Here is a 7,688-nt window from a genome sequence, read left to right as displayed (position 1 = left end):
AATATTTATCTTCATCGTTATCATTACTATTGTTACATTTTCTATTAATAATCTCTTTGGTATTAGTGTTATCATATTTAATTGTAAAAATGTCTTCATTGTTACATGAGCCACAATGTGATGTTCACATTCGCCACCAACTATGGCAACTCGGAGAGGTGGTGAGGTCCACCCCATGTATATAATGCCCACAGCCCGTTTGTACACATATTCCTTTGAAAAAGCATACCTGCGAAACTAGTCAGGAATAAACTCAAGACTAAGACTCCTGTGTTTCCTATTCCGCTTACATCATATATATATATGTATATATATATGTATATATATATATATATATATATGTGTGTGTGTGTGTGTGTTTGTGTGTGAAGTGATGTTTACATTAGATATCGTAGTTACTGAACATATGTTCCACAAAATTGCTGCTAGGTATGTCTTTTCTCATTAGAGTTTTTTTTTCACTGATGTCACAGAGACCAATAGACACATCAGTGAAAAGATGATTTAGCAAAGAAACACATTGGTGAATGGGCGAAATATTAAAATGTAAAAAGTAAGTAAAAATAGGTAGATTAATTCAACTAAATAAATAAATAAATAAGAGATAAATGAATAAGTAAATAGATAGATAGTTGAATAGATAAATATATAGATAATAGATTATCATTCAAAAATTAGTATAATTTATCATGTGGATATTAGCAACTTCATTACAACTGAATTTACTTAATTACATTTTTTTTTATAAAGTAATTAACCTTTTACCAGGAAGGAAGGATCCACAGGAGAGCTTAAGTGTTTATTTTGTACCAAATGATGAGTTGAACTAGAATTTTGTGTAGAAAGAGTATATGATCCAACAATAGATTAAACTTGAAATGCCCAATAGTACAGAATCGAAGTTCAGGATAGCTGAGCTTGCGCCAAACACTCAACACTGGTCCGCTGCTCATCACACATGCAGACTCAACCCTGCCGAACTCAACATACACACATACATACATACATACATACATACATACATACATACATACATACATACATACATACATACATACATACATACATACATACATACATACATACATGCATACATACATACATGCATACATACATACATGCATACATACGTACATACATACATGCATACATACATACTGTACATATATGCATACATACACACATACATACTGTACATATATGCATACATACACACATACATACTGTACATATATGCATACATACATGCATGCATACATACATACATACATGCATACATACATACATACATACATACATACATACATACATACATACATATGCATACATGCATGAAATGCATACAAGACCTTTACACTCCAGGCATAAGATTGTGGATCCCCAATTCCGTTTCACAGCAACAGAACGCCATAAGTTTAATGTTGCAACCGTGGCACAGTGACACAATCATCCACAAACTCCTCTGAATTCCCCTCAACGACTCTTTGCAGCCCCCAGTTGTCTTTTTCTGTCTTATATCGTAATGGAATAAATCATATTAAATAAATTATGTTTATGCTGACAGACTTCAACTAGCACTCAGTAAAAATATAAAACCACCTAGGTCATCTTGACTGCGAGGAATTGAAAAGGTTATATGAGACAATATTAAAACGTTTGAAAGGGGGGTTTCATCTAAGTTGAACAAACAAGACTTTTAGTTGCCAAAGAACAAAAGTTATTCAAATGGCAGGAAATAATTTAATAGAATTAACGCTCCACCCTCTCATTCCTCTATATCATCTTGGTTTAAAGACACTTCATTGATTCATACCATCACACGTCATCCACACAACACCTGTTACCATCACCAATCTGTGTATAGGTTCACATCCACATAACCACTTATTTTCACTCTATCTTTATTACATATTTCACCTCGTCGCATCCATTATGCATCATTTCTTACCCGACAACAATGTCGACACACTTGACAACATGTTGTAATCGACTCACTCGAACTCAGCATTTGCATATATATAAATCTGCCACCAACTACTGGATACGGTAGACAGAACATCATATGCTACGTCACTTATGAATAGATTATATGGATTTATATATACATAGAAACATATATGTATACAGGCATACAAAAATACGTACATCCTTACATACATACATACATACATACATACATACATACATACATACATACATACATACATACATACATACATACATACATACATACATACATACATACATACATACATACATACATACATACATACATACATGCGTAGATACACACATGTAAGGCGCGGAAAGGATATTGAAATATGAACTGTTATGCACAAATAAACTGAATTCTAATATCCTTACATATTGTAAGTTATATATTCTACAACCCGAATTAATTTTTGTTTTCTGAACATGTTTTGAAATAAAAGAACCAGATAACTTTACAAGACCCTTGCATCAGTTACATACTTCGAGATGTAAATTGCTTTGCTATCTCATTTGTGTTGTATTTAAATTCAGCATTGATCAGTTGTGGCAAACGAAATTCACGAGAACGTAGGAATATCATTAATTCGAACAAACACATCAACGAACAGCTTTCCAAGCTAAACTGGTCCCGCCAATCACATTCCATACCAGCTGAGACTGATACATCAACGTTCATAAAATTGGGCCTGATTCAACATTTTTATTCGAATGTGCATGATTAGATCTGAAAATGAATTACGATACTATATGTGTATAATCATTACAAGGAAAACTGGTCCTGCACTATACTTAGCTTATTTAAATATTAATTCTCGTCACGAAAACGAAGATGGAATTGTGCTGTTTTAATGTCGTACACACTTTTTTTTCAAGACCTCAACATCTGCCCTGTTCAGGGTCACACCATAAGAAAATTGTAGTGAGCGTGTTCAGTGTTACTTGAAAATAAGTGCAGCAATTTTTCATAGCACGAACAATATATATATAAAGATTCAAAATAGTTATCTAGGTACCTTAAAATCTATGACAAATTTGGCATCTTAAACTGTGTACATTGCATGTCTAACACACAAGGTCTATACGCCCTGATACACACATATACATATACATATACACAAACATACATACATACATAAAAGTATATATACATACATGTATACGTACATATATACATACATACATACATATATACGTACATACATACACACATGTATACCTACCTACCTACCTACATACATGCATACAAACATACATACATACATACATACATACATACATACATACATACATACATACATACATACATACATACATACATACACACATACATACATACATACATACGTACATACGTACATACATACATACATACATACATACATACATACATACATACATACATACATACATACATACATACATACATACATACATACATACATACATACATGTATGCATGCATACGTACATACATATATACTTGCATACACATATAAGTACATGGATAATACATGCATACACATATTCATGAAGAGCTGGAGTCCAGGAACCATTGTTTAGAAAAAAGTAAGCGTTGGATTCGTCGATATAAGTTTATTCCTATGTTTCGAACTCCATCCAGGGTTCGTCTTCATCGATGGACTACCTAGAAAGACCACCCGCTCGCGGGGGATTGGTAGTTGTAGGGGGGGAAGAGATGTCTCTATGAAAATGAAAAGATAGTTGTGTATGAAAGAGGGATATTAACACCGGGCGATTATTAGGGATGTTTATTGCGTGAAGTCGTGGCTCAGGAGGGATAGTTAGGAGACTTGGAATTGGAGGCTGAAGTCTATATCTGTATCTTGGAGGATGCTTTGGGGATATTTATTCAATAATAGCCTCAACCAACAAAGTTAGACAGAGAGTAGGAGGCTTAGTCGTAGGGACAGATAGAAAAAATGGAAAGACTTTTAGTGCTAGGTAAACTGAAATGAAAAGATGCAGTAGGAGAGAAAGTTAGAAATGAAATTAATTTCAATAAGAGAAAAAGTTTACGTAGATGTTTGTGCTTGTAGTCGTGTTTTTGTTTGGGATATGCTTGTGTGTGTATGCTACGCATACAGGGTTGTTTCTCCTATGCGGGTGTACATACAACTGGATAAATAATGGGCAAGACATATCCTTCAGGGATATACAGAAATAGCAAAGGAAATAAACATAAAAGGGCATGTGTGCCACCCTGGGAAAGGCCTCCTAACAACCGTTACTCTCCACAGAGTACAATCGTCACCCGATAGGACACCAATTCAAAAAAAACAAAAAAAAAAAACACAGAAATTACCTAAATACTACCAGGGTACCAAACATGTCCCGCATGTCCCGTATTTTTTGTTTTTTAGGCAAAGAATGTGCTTGAGTACACTAACTGGGGATTTTATCTTCTCGGTTTATTTATTGACATTGTATACGCTCTTTCTCCTTTGTATGTGCTTATTGGTTTATTCTAATTAGACTATTCTGTTATTGTATTTATTCTTTTACATTTGGTTACACTGATTATATTTTTGTTTGTTTATTCTTATTTTTGTTATAATTTTTGTGTTTGGCTTCATACCCTGGTATTATTTAGGTAATCTCTGTATTTGATACATTGATTCTAAGGTATGTTATGTTTTGCTAAGTCCCTGGGATTATACTTAACTGAGGTCCTGTTTCTGAGTGTTGTATTCCTGTAGCTTGTGTTGATATATTTGCTGTTACCAATATATTTTTCTTTTATTCATTCTAATTTCAACTGGAATTTTAGGTTAACTTTTTGTGTTCCAGCGTTGGTGGAAGAACAAATAACTTAGATGTGTATTTTTGTGCGTTGTCTTTCTTCTGCTAATCTATTTTAATGATGTGGGTACTTTGTGAGCTGGTGTTCTACCTGGTGACGAATGCACTTTCTAGAGAGTGAGGGTCGCTTGGGAGACCTTTCCCAGGGTGGCACACATGTCCCTCTATATTGATTCCCTTTGTATATCACTGAAGACGAACCCCAAACAGGGTTCGAAACGTAGTAGTGAACTTATATCGACAAGTTCTGTGTTTACTTTCTTCAAAACTATATATATATATATATATATATATATATATATATATATATATATATATATATATATATATATGTATATATATATAATCTGTCTCCAAATTTGCTGATGACACAAAATTGTGTGGAATGACAAATGATCACTTAAATCAATTAGATATTCAAGAAGATTTAGATCAATTACAGCAATGGTCTGAAAAGTGCCTAATGAAATTTAACGCGAGTAAATGCAAGGCTATGCACAAGGGGTGAAAATAACACAAGTACGATTACAAGTTATTTGGAAATTCGTTAACAACAGTGGATAGTGAAAAGCATCTCGGGGTAATTATCAGTAAGGATCTCAAATCATCTAAGCCAGGGGTTCTCATTAGGGGTAAAATTTACCCCCAGGGGGGAATTTTGTTTTTTTCTGAGGGTAAATTGTGACCACAGTAAGTTTACGGGGGAGGAAAGCAATTATAGGTTTCGGCCTATCTGGCCTATCACCTGGTCTGGAATTATACCTGTGCTGACCCAAACTAATCTTAGGATTATAAAAATGTTAAGCCGTGCGATAATATCGCACGCGTAAGAATATTATCACCTATGGTGATGCTGTATGTGTCCGGAGTAGATTAGAGGTAGAAAATGAACTGCGTTGAGCACTTTTAAGCACTCCTCCACATATTTTAGAATTGGATTAAAAAAGTCACAGGTTTCGTCAATTGACGAACTGTAATCTACTGAATTAAATTAATTACAGATTTATATCATGCTATTTTACTGAACTTTTTAATTGCATTAGCTTCAGTTTGGCCTGTTAAGTAGTTCATTATGAATTATATATATTTTTTTACTTTTATTCAAGATTTATATGTCCATCAAAATTTTCAATTTGCATTTGATTTGTAAAACTTTGTTATAAACATAATCCATGTAAAATTGTAAATATATATATACTAATCTGGAAAAAATAAAAGGATTTTTAGTAATATTTGCATATTATCTAGAATACACCTTTTGAAACAGACAATCTTGGAAAGGAGTGGGGAATGACATTCTGACAAATGGTGAAAGGGGTGTTTGGGCCAAGCAAGGGTAAGAACACCTGATCTAAGATGTGTATTTCAGCCTCTGAGAAAAACAAATAAGATTCTAGTACTGATTGCGCGATCCCTTGACTTCAAAGTTCCATCTCTCATTAAGAAGTTATATAAATTGTTAGTTCGTCCACATTTGAAATATGCAGTTTCCATATGGTCACCGAATCTCATTAAAGACATTGACAGATTAGAAAAAGTACAACGGCGAGCCACAAAACTGATTCCAAATATAAAAAATAAATCATACGATAATCGACTAAAGCATATTAATCTGATGTCCATAAAAAAGCGTAGACTCAGAGATGACTTGATACAGGTATTTAAGATTCTAAAGGGAATTGACAACATCAAAAGTGACAAAATGTTTACACTGAATGAAAATACGACAAGAAATAATGGTCTCAAACTGCCATGAAATAGATTTAATTTAGAAGTGGGTAGAAACCACTTTGCCAACCGTGTAGTTAATGAATGGAATAGACTGCCTGCTAAGGCAGTGCAACGCAGTTCAGTTAGAAGCTTTAAGATTCGTTTAGATAAACATCTAAGCAAGATCCTGCAATAACTGCCATTTATTTTATACTATTTGTTGATTTGTTTGTAATTATTTGTCTTTTTATTATTTCCTTGATTTTCATTTACCATTATTTATCTGTCAATTTATCATTAATTACTATTTACCTATTTATTTTTAACTATACCTATGTATTTATTGATTTTATTTATTATTGTTTATATTGTTTTAATTTCATTTCATTTTATTTCATTTCATTTCATTTCATTTCATTTCATTTCATTTCATTTCATTTCATTTTATTTTATTCCATTTTTTTTTTATCATTATTATATTTTTTCGCATCCGACCTAGTTATGGACCAAAAGGTCTCCTGTCGGCATGCTCCACTATTGTAATCCTTTGTAAAATATACATATACATATACATATACATATACATATACATATACATATACATATACATATACATATATACATATACATATACATATACATATACATATACATATACATATGCATATGCATATGCATATACATATACATATACATATACATATACATATACATATACATATACATATACATATACAAATACAAATACATGTACATGTGCATGTACATGTACATGTACATGCATACCGGTATGCATATGCATATACATATACATATATACATATACATATGCATATGCATATACATATGCATATACATATACATATACATATACAGTACATATACATATACATATACATATACATATACATATATATATACATATATATATATATACATATGCATATACATATACATATACATATACATATACATATACATATACATATACATATACATATACATATACATATACATATACATATACATATACATATACATATACATATGCATATACATATACGTACACACATGTATATATATATATATATATATATATATATATATATGTATATATATATATATATATATATATATATACATATACATATACATGGACATACATA

Source organism: Oratosquilla oratoria, chromosome 4, assembly GCF_046742065.1.
Source record: "Oratosquilla oratoria isolate Oo_2021 chromosome 4, ASM4674206v1, whole genome shotgun sequence".
In the NCBI taxonomy this organism is placed as follows: Eukaryota; Metazoa; Arthropoda; class Malacostraca; order Stomatopoda; family Squillidae; genus Oratosquilla; species Oratosquilla oratoria.
The sequence above is the reverse complement of the archived record's forward strand: the minus strand, read 5'-3'. Positions refer to the sequence as shown.